Source organism: Brassica napus, unplaced genomic scaffold (assembly GCF_020379485.1).
Source record: "Brassica napus cultivar Da-Ae unplaced genomic scaffold, Da-Ae ScsIHWf_979;HRSCAF=1379, whole genome shotgun sequence".
NCBI lineage: Eukaryota > Viridiplantae > Streptophyta > Magnoliopsida > Brassicales > Brassicaceae > Brassica > Brassica napus.
The window spans coordinates 2,489-15,000 of NW_026017013.1; the positions used below are offsets into that span (position 1 = coordinate 2,489).

The 12,512-nt window shown below is 50.0% G+C and overlaps 1 long non-coding RNA gene across 1 annotated transcript; it reads right to left on the minus strand.

Annotated features, from left to right (window-relative positions):
• Positions 1–2,059: 2,059 nt before the first annotated feature.
• LOC125606802 lies at positions 2,060–3,909 on the minus strand. Its single transcript, XR_007338034.1, has 2 exons — positions 2,944–3,909; positions 2,060–2,275 (listed from the first exon to the last, which is right to left on the minus strand). It is a non-coding gene; the product is annotated as an uncharacterized LOC125606802 (long non-coding RNA).
• Between the last annotated feature and the right edge of the window lie 8,603 nt (positions 3,910–12,512).

The window sequence follows — 12,512 nt, forward strand, 5'->3', positions numbered from 1 at the left end:
CATTGTTGATTCCATCTCACGTCTCTCCCCCACTTTGGTCCAACAAAGTGGTGTACGACTAGACCCACCATAAAAACCTCGACGATACCATCATAATACTCAAATGATAACAGGTATATCGCGATGAATCTTGATCGTTCCCAAGCTCCTCCATAACAACAATCTGAATCTGCTTATATTTCGGTTAGAAGATCCCCCAAAAAAAACTAAAACTTAACCAAACGCGAACTCACAAAACTATGAAAAGCTCTTAAGTCAAATAAGGTGTGAGGTAACTCACACCAACCACAACCAATCATACACGATATTCACTAATCTCGAACTATACAAGATAACCACAAACCACAAATATTAACACAAGCAAGTATGTTAAGAACACATACCCGCTTTCGGCTCAGCTCCATGGGATCTCCAACCGCAAACGCACGTGGAGCGATGGCTAGACGCTTCGGTGGTGGTGGAAGTGCCGCATTGCCCCTCCTCGGCAATCTCTGATGAAGTGACCTGGATGACCACAGCCAAAGCAGACATGTGCCGCTGCTGGTGCTGCTGGTGCTGCTGCAATCTGTCTGACTGGTGGCGCAACCTGAGCATCAAATAGCCTACTCCGACAAACCCTACTCTTATGTCCCATCTTTCCACAGTAAAAGCACTGTATGCTCGGTTTTGTCCCATGTCCTCTGCTGTGCCTCTGAAGTCCCTCCAAACTTAGGCTGAACTGCCTTGGAGTACTTCTGCTCCTCTGCCAAACCTGCCTCCTGCTCGGCAGCCTTCTCCACCAAATCTCCCAATCTGTGATAAGTGACGACACGGCACCTGTTGCGAATCTCCACTCGCATCCCATTCAAAAATTTCTCATCAGGTCTTCCTCTAAAATGCCCTCTCCAGCAAATCTGCGAAGTTGGTTAAACAAACCTCATACTCCCTGATAGACATCTCACCCTGGCTTACATGCTCGAACTCGCATTTCATTTCTCCTATCCATAGCTTCCTTCGGAAAGTATTTCCTATCGAACTCTCGGATGAAGTCTGCGAAGGTAAGCCTCTCTGGCCCAAGGTGACTCAATCGTATTCCCTCCCACCATATAAGAGCATCTCCACGAAGGTACTGCATAGTCAATCTGAGCGACAACTCTGGTGGACACTCAATAATCTCCAGCTTCCGCTGCAAGGCTAACTTCCAATCATGTGCAGCTACAGCATCCACTGTCCCACTAAAATGCTCCATATCCATGTTCCTCATCTGACGCGTCAGCCTGTAGAACCTCTCATCATAAACCGGGTAACATGAGGTCGCGGTGGTGGTGGTGGTAGATCCTGAACACCATGAGCAAACTGCTGAGCTGGTCCGTGCTGCAGTGGAACCTGAGGAAGGGGAACCTGCTGAACGGGATCCTGATGATCATGCTGAGCGGGAATCTGCTGATCCTGCTGGACCTGAACCGGTGGGAACTTGCTGAACCTGAATCTGTGGACCCTGCTGCACCTGAACCTGAGGAGCCTGCTGAACTGCAGCCATCTGACGAGCAACCTCCTGAGCAGCTACTCGGGGCAGCCTCCTGAGCGGCCTGCCTGGCTGCCTCCTGGGCAATCTGCTGAAGTGCCTCCTGAGCGGCCTGTCTAGCGGCATCCTGAACCATCTGTCTCAATGCATCCTGATCAACTGGTGGAGCCGCGGTGGCGGAACTGCGGGCTGCTCATGCTCATCTACATCGTCTCTAACAGCTCTGGTGGTCTGGGCACGGGTGGTTCTTCTCCTTGGCGGCATCTGAAAGGAAAGCGAAATGTTAACTTACGCTCAACTTTTGATACCAACATTTAAGGAGAAGTGATATCGAACGGAAAGGTGCTATTTATTTTCATTTTCAAAATTCCCAAATCCCCAAAAATATTTTGAAATCGTCTAAAACTGTTAAAATCGAATAAAACCGAATAAAACCAGGTCTCCAAAATCGCCATCCCGGGTCGGAGCCGGGACAGAACCCCGCTCTGATACCAAAACTGTGACGCCCGTCACTTTCGAAATAATAATAAAAATGATGCGATAAATAATAGTTTCTGAAATCTCTATTTATAAATATAAAAGTCAACGTCCACGCTGGAAATCCATAATATAAAATAACATCCGAAATATAGATAACGGTATAAGTCTGAAATAGGAAATAACATAAACGATAAAAGCCAAAGGCCTAAAAGCCCGATAACGATAAAAGCGATAGAAGCCCAAAAGCCCAATAGCACCGGTCCGATAATCACTCCTGCTCGTCGGTCTCACCTGAAAGGGGGAAAGAAGGAGGGGTGAGCAACAGGGGAGTTGCCCAGCGAGGTATGGGATGCTAAACCGCAAACCACAGACTGAGTTCATAGCACTACTAAAATGTAGGCATAGCTCTAGCATGAAACAAACACGGTGCCTATTACACCACACAGAACAATCAATATGCGGCTAGAGGACTAGCCGTTACAACTCATGCGCTTATAGTATATAGCTACTCTATGCACCACGCATCTCCTCATAAGGATATATACATATACTCGAAGCGTCGCTAGTACAGTCTGTCTCTGTACCCCCGCCCATCGTAGCGTCAAATGCAAACGTCTCTGCACCACGCCCCAAACAGTAGCGTCGAAGCTCAAACGTCTCTGAACTCACGCCCATACCATACCGTAGCGTCGAAGCTCAGACATCTCTGAACTCACGCCCTCATCACATAATCCCTACTCATAACTATGTAATACATATATATAGCAGTTCTTAGCATCAATCATTTCACACAATCGTTGAATCCTCTATTATCCTAATTCCGGTTAACAATCAATATCAATAATGAACAAGCAAGACTCTCAACAGACTCGATTCACAGAGACGGATCATGTTTCGAAACTAAACTTTCCATAATGGTAGTACTAAACTAGCTCGGGATTTAACGGAGTAGCCCTCACCTTAGCAATAGGGAAATGTGGTATCTATGAACTCCAGATGCTCAAATAGACTCCAAATCTGAAATCAGGGCGAAAAATCGAGTCAGAACGCCTTTCGAACGGTTTAAAACGGGTCTGGTCAAGGTTTATGGAAAAGTCAATTCGATGGTCAAAGGTCAATCCGGTCAACCCTTGACCAGAAATCAATTTGTCCTAACCGACCGGTTTACCCTAACCGAAACGAAATCAATTTAAACCGGTCAAACCAGTCAAACCAGCGGTTAACCGAGTCAACCGAGTTGACTCACCGGGTCGACTCAGCCGAGTTGGCGAGTCGTCGGCGAGTCACCGGCGACGGTCACCGACGGCGACGGCGATGGCTTACCGGTGGTGACGGCGGACGACGGCGGCGACAGAAGGCGGAGCACGGCGACAGCGACGGCGTTCCGGTGGTGGTCTGGCGGCGGAGACGATTTCTGGCGGCGGCGCGTGTAACTCACGCGCGCACAGAGGCGAAACTTCCGGATGCTCTAGCGGCTTCGTCCGGACTCCGATTGCGGCGTGGTCGGTGGCTACGGCTTCGTCTCGACGAGAGGAACACGATGGTGGCTCTGCATGCGCGAGATTCTCAACGGTTAAGAAGATATGGCCGATATACTGAACGGACGAAAACAAAGCTTAAGAGGCGGCGGTTTCCGACGATACTCAGCTGCGGTTGATGGTGATGACGAGCTTGACGATGTCCTGGCGTGCGGTGGCTCCGGCGAGGACTCCTGGTGGCAGCATGCAGTGGTTCCTATCTTTCTTTCTCTCACTCTCTCTTTTTCACTTCTTCTTCTCTCTAACTTTTCTGATTTCTTTTTGATGCAGGTGGAGAAAACAATGTGAAAATGGGGTATTTATAAACAAACATTTTAGTTTTGATGTATTGCTTGGGCCTTAGCCGGCTAACGAGTTCCGAGATCGAAATTCGGGTCGTTACATTATCTTTTACAAGATTTGAATTTGGATAGAAAAATCTTGTTGGCTCGGATTAGGGTTCCAAGAACTTAAGTCGGCGCCGTGTATTATTTCTGCGAGTGTGGGCGCGTCTGAGATCGATCGACCAACGGTTTGCGGTGATGGATTCCTCTCGTCAAGAGCTTCAATTTGATACGTGGCTCGTCGTCTGGGTCGTCGGGGTTGGAGAGATCGATCGATTTGAAGTTCCGCCTGATTTAGGGTTTATGTGTGACGGATTTTGGGTTATGGTTTTGTCTCAGAGATTTAGAGTCTATCGTGCTGATAACGTGTTGTGAACAATAGAGAATTCGTGTGTAATTGTTCTATGTTATTATTAATCATCAAAGGGGTTCCTTATATAGGATTACAAGATAGAGATAAATGGAAAGAGTACTTATCCTAATCCTACATGAAATAGGAATCTACTAAATACATAAAAAGGAAAGATAACATCTAATAGGAAAAGGAAAGATGGTTTCCTTTTCTCTCTAAGCTTGTGGCCGCCTCTCTCTCTACTGAAGTCGGCTCTCTCTCTCTCCTCTTGGACGCGGCCGTGGTTGGGCCTGGTCGTGGCCTGATGGGCCTTCTCTTCTTGTCTTGGTTAATGGCAATCCACACATGTTCATAACAGTATATAAGAAGATCCCGTCAGAGGTTCGAGATTTTTACTTGGTGAAATTCACTCTCAACCTAATATTTCAGATTGGCCGATGAAATGCAGCCCGCATGTGCACAAGTCTCGGCCAAAAGCATCTGACGGGAGCATTAAAACCCAAAAGAGTTAATTCATCCCTTCAGTACGCTTGCCCATCAGTACGCTTGCCCATCAGTACGCTTGGCCTCGATCATACCAAGGAAAAATGTTAACACTTGGTTGGATGATGGAAAGTCGAGCCAGCATAAGTACTACTTGGACCAATCAGACTGACTTGGACAGTCCAGTCCATCAAAACTCGAGCTTATGTCCAGATCAGTACACGGATCAGTCCACGGGAAGGGCCAGCATGCTGATATGTGTACTGACATGGTGCATCAGTTGTCCAAAATCAGTACACGGACAGTCCACGGGAAGGGCCAGCATGCTGATATGTATGGTCAGCATACTGATATGAGTTCAGTACACGGATCAGTCCACGGGAAGGGCCAGCGTGCTGATATGTGTACTGACATGGTGCATCAGTTTTCCAAAATCAGTACACGGACAGTCCACGGGAAGGGCCAGCATGCTGATATGTGTGGTCAGCATGCTGATATGAGTTCAGTACACGGATCAGTCCACGGATCAGTACACGGACAGTCCACGGGAAGGGCCAGCATGCTGATATGTGTGGTCAGCATGCTGATATGAGTTCAGTACACGGACAGTCCACGGGAAGGGCCAGCATGCTGATATGTATGGTCAGCATGCTGATATGAGTTCAGTACACGGATCAGTCCACGGGAAGGGCCAGCGTGCTGATATGTGTACTGACATGGTGCATCAGTTGTCTAAAATCAGTACACGGACAGTCCACGGGAAGGGCCAGCATGCTGATATGTGTGGTCAGCATGCTGATATGAGTTCAGTACACGGATCAGTCCACGGATCAGTACACGGACAGTCCACGGAAAGGGCAGCATGCTGATATGTGTGGTCAGCATGCTGATATGAGTTCAGTACACGGATCAGTACACGGATCAGTACACGGACAGTCCACGGGAAGGGCCAGCATGCTGATATGTGTGGTCAGCATGCTGATATGAGTTCAGTACACGATCAGTACACGGATCAGTACACGAATCAGTCCACGGGAAGGGCCAGCATGCTGATATGTGTGGTCAGCATGCTGATATGAGTTCAGTACACGGATCAGTACACGGACAGTCCACGGGAAGGGCCAGCATGCTGATATGTGTGGTCAGCATGCTGATATGAGTTCAGTACACGGATCAGTACACGGATCAGTACACGGACAGTCCACGGGAAGGGCCAGCATGCTGATATGTGTGGTCCGCATGCTGATATGAGTTCAGTACTCGGATCAGTACACGGATCAGTACACGAATCAGTCCACGGGAAGGGCCAGCATGCTGATATGTGTGGTCAGCATGCTGATATGAGTTCAGTACACGGATCAGTACACGGATCAGTACACGGACAGTCCACGGGAAGGGCCAGCATGCTGATATGTGTGGTCAGCATGCTGATATGAGTTCAGTACACGGATCAGTACACGGATCAGTACACGGATCAGTCCACGGGAAGGGCCAGCATGCTGATATGTGTACTGACATGATGCATCAGTTGTCCAAAATCAGTACACGGACAGTCCACGGGAAGGGCCAGCATGCTGATATGTGTGGTCCGCATGCTGATATGAGTTCCGTACACGGATCAGTCCATGGACAGTCTGTGTGTGCTAACGGACAGGCACGGACGTCCTGCGTGTGCTGACGGACGTCCTGTGTGTACCGAACAGACAGCCCACGTGGGCCAAAATCACCCGAACAGTCCACAGGAAGGGCCAGCATGCTGATATGTGTACTGACGGACGACCACGGACGTCCTGTGTGTGCTGACGGACGTCCTGTGGTGTACTGACGGACGTCCTGTGTGTGCTGACGGACGTCCTGTGTGTACTGACGGACACACGGACACCACGGACGTCCTGCGTGTGCTGACGGACGCCCTGCGTGTGCTGACGGACGCCCTGTGTGTGCTGACGGACGGCCACGGACGTCCTCTGTGTACTGACGGACGTCCTGTGTGTGCTGACGGACGGCCACGGACGGCCACGGACGTCCTTTGTGTGCTGACGGACGTCCTGTGTGTAGTGACGGACGTCCTGCGTGTGCTGACGGTCACACGGACACACACGGACAGCCACGGACGTCCTGCGTGTGCTGACGGACGTCCTCTGTGTGCTGACGGACGTCCTGTGTGTGCTGACAGACGTCCTGTGTGCACTGACGGACACACGGACACACACGGACAGCCACTGACGTCCTGCGTGTGCTGACGGACGTCCTGCGTGTGCTGACGGACGTCCTGTGTGCACTGACGGACACACGGACACACACGGACAGCCACGGACGTCCTGCGTGTGCTGACGGACGTCCTGTGTGTGCTGACGGACTTCCTGTGTGCACTGACGGACACACGGACACACACGGACAGCCACGGACGTCCTGCGTGTGCTGACGGACGTCCTGTGTGTACTGAACAGACAGCCCACGTGGGCCAAAATCACCCGAACAGTCCACGGAGCGTGCTGATATGTGTACTGATGGACAGCCGGACGTCCTGTGTGTGCTGACGGACGGCACGGACGTCCTGTGTGTGCTGACGGACGGCCACGGACGTCCTGTGGGTGCTGACGGACACACACGGACGTCCGTGTGTACTGAACAGACAGCCCACGTGGGCCAAAATCACCCACGGACAGCCAAAATCACCCGAGAAGCCAAAAATGCAAAAATTAATATTTTGAAGAAAGTTTTCTGAAAAGAAACATCAAAAATATGTCAACAAAGAGTTTAGGATGTCAAGTGTTGATCAAAAGTTGCTGTAGACATCCGTTTAGACCACGAAACTCCGACCTTTGTAGCATGCAAAAGACATGGTTAGAAGCAAAGAAATTTATGAAAATTTGAAGTTCCGCCTGATTTAGGGTTTATGTGTGACGGATTTTGGGTTATGGTTTTGTCTCAGAGATTTAGAGTCTATCGTGCTGATAACGTGTTGTGAACAATAGAGAATTCGTGTGTAATTGTTCTATGTTATTATTAATCATCAAAAGGGTTCCTTATATAAGGATTACAAGATAGAGATAAATGGAAAGAGTACTTATCCTAATCCTACATGAAATAGGAAATCTACTAAATACATAAAAGGAAAGATAACATCTAATAGGAAAAGGAAAGATGGTTTCCTTTTCTCTCTAAGCTTGTGGCCGCCTCTCTCTCTACTGAAGTCGGCTCTCTCTCTCTCCTCTTGGACGCGGCCGTGGTTGGGCCTGGTCGTGGCCTGATGGGCCTTCTCTTCTTGTCTTGGTTAATGGCAATCCACACATGTTCATAACAGTATATAAGAAGATCCCGTCAGAGGTTCGAGATTTTTACTTGGTGAAATTCACTCTCAACCTAATATTTCAGATTGGCCGATGAAATGCAGCCCGCATGTGCACAAGTCTCGGCCAAAAGCATCCTGACGGGAGCATTAAAACCCAAAAGAGTTAATTCATCCCTTCAGTACGCTTGCCCATCAGTACGCTTGCCCATCAGTACGCTTGGCCTCGATCATACCAAGGAAAAATGTTAACACTTGGTTGGATGATGGAAAGTCGAGCCAGCATAAGTACTACTTGGACCAATCAGACTGACTTGGACAGTCCAGTCCATCAAAACTCGAGCTTATGTCCAGATCAGTACACGGATCAGTCCACGGGAAGGGCCAGCATGCTGATATGTGTACTGACATGGTGCATCAGTTGTCCAAAATCAGTACACGGACAGTCCACGGGAAGGGCCAGCATGCTGATATGTATGGTCAGCATACTGATATGAGTTCAGTACACGGATCAGTCCACGGGAAGGGCCAGCGTGCTGATATGTGTACTGACATGGTGCATCAGTTTTCCAAAATCAGTACACGGACAGTCCACGGGAAGGGCCAGCATGCTGATATGTGTGGTCAGCATGCTGATATGAGTTCAGTACACGGATCAGTCCACGGATCAGTACACGGACAGTCCACGGGAAGGGCCAGCATGCTGATATGTGTGGTCAGCATGCTGATATGAGTTCAGTACACGGACAGTCCACGGGAAGGGCCAGCATGCTGATATGTATGGTCAGCATGCTGATATGAGTTCAGTACACGGATCAGTCCACGGGAAGGGCCAGCGTGCTGATATGTGTACTGACATGGTGCATCAGTTGTCTAAAATCAGTACACGGACAGTCCACGGGAAGGGCCAGCATGCTGATATGTGTGGTCAGCATGCTGATATGAGTTCAGTACACGGATCAGTCCACGGATCAGTACACGGACAGTCCACGGGAAGGGCCAGCATGCTGATATGTGTGGTCAGCATGCTGATATGAGTTCAGTACACGGATCAGTACACGGATCAGTACACGGACAGTCCACGGGAAGGGCCAGCATGCTGATATGTGTGGTCAGCATGCTGATATGAGTTCAGTACACGGATCAGTACACGGATCAGTACACGAATCAGTCCACGGGAAGGGCCAGCATGCTGATATGTGTGGTCAGCATGCTGATATGAGTTCAGTACACGGATCAGTACACGGACAGTCCACGGGAAGGGCCAGCATGCTGATATGTGTGGTCAGCATGCTGATATGAGTTCAGTACACGGATCAGTACACGGATCAGTACACGGACAGTCCACGGGAAGGGCCAGCATGCTGATATGTGTGGTCCGCATGCTGATATGAGTTCAGTACTCGGATCAGTACACGGATCAGTACACGAATCAGTCCACGGGAAGGGCCAGCATGCTGATATGTGTGGTCAGCATGCTGATATGAGTTCAGTACACGGATCAGTACACGGATCAGTACACGGACAGTCCACGGGAAGGGCCAGCATGCTGATATGTGTGGTCAGCATGCTGATATGAGTTCAGTACACGGATCAGTACACGGATCAGTACACGGATCAGTCCACGGGAAGGGCCAGCATGCTGATATGTGTACTGACATGATGCATCAGTTGTCCAAAATCAGTACACGGACAGTCCACGGGAAGGGCCAGCATGCTGATATGTGTGGTCCGCATGCTGATATGAGTTCCGTACACGGATCAGTCCATGGACAGTCTGTGTGTGCTAACGGACAGGCACGGACGTCCTGCGTGTGCTGACGGACGTCCTGTGTGTACCGAACAGACAGCCCACGTGGGCCAAAATCACCCGAACAGTCCACAGGAAGGGCCAGCATGCTGATATGTGTACTGACGGACGACCACGGACGTCCTGTGTGTGCTGACGGACGTCCTGTGTGTACTGACGGACGTCCTGTGTGTGCTGACGGACGTCCTGTGTGTACTGACGGACACACGGACACACACGGACGTCCTGCGTGTGCTGACGGACGCCCTGCGTGTGCTGACGGACGCCCTGTGTGTGCTGACGGACGGCCACGGACGTCCTCTGTGTACTGACGGACGTCCTGTGTGTGCTGACGGACGGCCACGGACGGCCACGGACGTCCTTTGTGTGCTGACGGACGTCCTGTGTGTAGTGACGGACGTCCTGCGTGTGCTGACGGTCACACGGACACACACGGACAGCCACGGACGTCCTGCGTGTGCTGACGGACGTCCTCTGTGTGCTGACGGACGTCCTGTGTGTGCTGACAGACGTCCTGTGTGCACTGACGGACACACGGACACACACGGACAGCCACTGACGTCCTGCGTGTGCTGACGGACGTCCTGCGTGTGCTGACAGACGTCCTGTGTGCACTGACGGACACACGGACACACACGGACAGCCACGGACGTCCTGCGTGTGCTGACGGACGTCCTGTGTGTGCTGACGGACTTCCTGTGTGCACTGACGGACACACGGACACACACGGACAGCCACGGACGTCCTGCGTGTGCTGACGGACGTCCTGTGTGTACTGAACAGACAGCCCACGTGGGCCAAAATCACCCGAACAGTCCACGGAGCGTGCTGATATGTGTACTGATGGACAGCCGGACGTCCTGTGTGTGCTGACGGACGGCCACGGACGTCCTGTGTGTGCTGACGGACGGCCACGGACGTCCTGTGTGTGCTGACGGACACACACGGACGTCCGTGTGTACTGAACAGACAGCCCACGTGGGCCAAAATCACCCACGGACAGCCAAAATCACCCGAGAAGCCAAAAATGCAAAAATTAATATTTTTGAAGAAAGTTTTCTGAAAAGAAACATCAAAAATATGTCAACAAAGAGTTTAGGATGTCAAGTGTTGATCAAAAGTTGCTGTAGACATCCGTTTAGACCACGAAACTCCGACCTTTGTAGCATGCAAAAGACATGGTTAGAAGCAAAAGAAATTTATGAAAATTTGAAGTTCCGCCTGATTTAGGGTTTATGTGTGACGGATTTTGGGTTATGGTTTTGTCTCAGAGATTTAGAGTCTATCGTGCTGATAACGTGTTGTGAACAATAGAGAATTCGTGTGTAATTGTTCTATGTTATTATTAATCATCAAAAGGGGTTCCTTATATAAGGATTACAAGATAGAGATAAATGGAAAGAGTACTTATCCTAATCCTACATGAAATAGGAAATCTACTAAATACATAAAAGGAAAGATAACATCTAATAGGAAAAGGAAGATGGTTTCCTTTTCTCTCTAAGCTTGTGGCCGCCTCTCTCTCTACTGAAGTCGGCTCTCTCTCTCTCCTCTTGGACGCGGCCGTGGTTGGGCCTGGTCGTGGCCTGATGGGCCTTCTCTTCTTGTCTTGGTTAATGGCAATCCACACATGTTCATAACAGTATATAAGAAGATCCGTCAGAGGTTCGAGATTTTTACTTGGTGAAATTCACTCTCAACCTAATATTTCAGATTGGCCGATGAAATGCAGCCCGCATGTGCACAAGTCTCGGCCAAAAGCATCCTGACGGGAGCATTAAAACCCAAAAGAGTTAATTCATCCCTTCAGTACGCTTGCCCATCAGTACGCTTGCCCATCAGTACGCTTGGCCTCGATCATACCAAGGAAAAATGTTAACACTTGGTTGGATGATGGAAAAGTCGAGCCAGCATAAGTACTACTTGGACCAATCAGACTGACTTGGACAGTCCAGTCCATCAAAACTCGAGCTTATGTCCAGATCAGTACACGGATCAGTCCACGGGAAGGGCCAGCATGCTGATATGTGTACTGACATGGTGCATCAGTTGTCCAAAATCAGTACACGGACAGTCCACGGGAAGGGCCAGCATGCTGATATGTATGGTCAGCATACTGATATGAGTTCAGTACACGGATCAGTCCACGGGAAGGGCCAGCGTGCTGATATGTGTACTGACATGGTGCATCAGTTTTCCAAAATCAGTACACGGACAGTCCACGGGAAGGGCCAGCATGCTGATATGTGTGGTCAGCATGCTGATATGAGTTCAGTACACGGATCAGTCCACGGATCAGTACACGGACAGTCCACGGGAAGGGCCAGCATGCTGATATGTGTGGTCAGCATGCTGATATGAGTTCAGTACACGGACAGTCCACGGGAAGGGCCAGCATGCTGATATGTATGGTCAGCATGCTGATATGAGTTCAGTACACGGATCAGTCCACGGGAAGGGCCAGCGTGCTGATATGTGTACTGACATGGTGCATCAGTTGTCTAAAATCAGTACACGGACAGTCCACGGGAAGGGCCAGCATGCTGATATGTGTGGTCAGCATGCTGATATGAGTTCAGTACACGGATCAGTCCACGGATCAGTACACGGACAGTCCACGGGAAGGGCCAGCATGCTGATATGTGTGGTCAGCATGCTGATATGAGTTCAGTACACGGATCAGTACACGGATCAGTACACGGACAGTCCACGGGAAGGGCCAGCATGCTG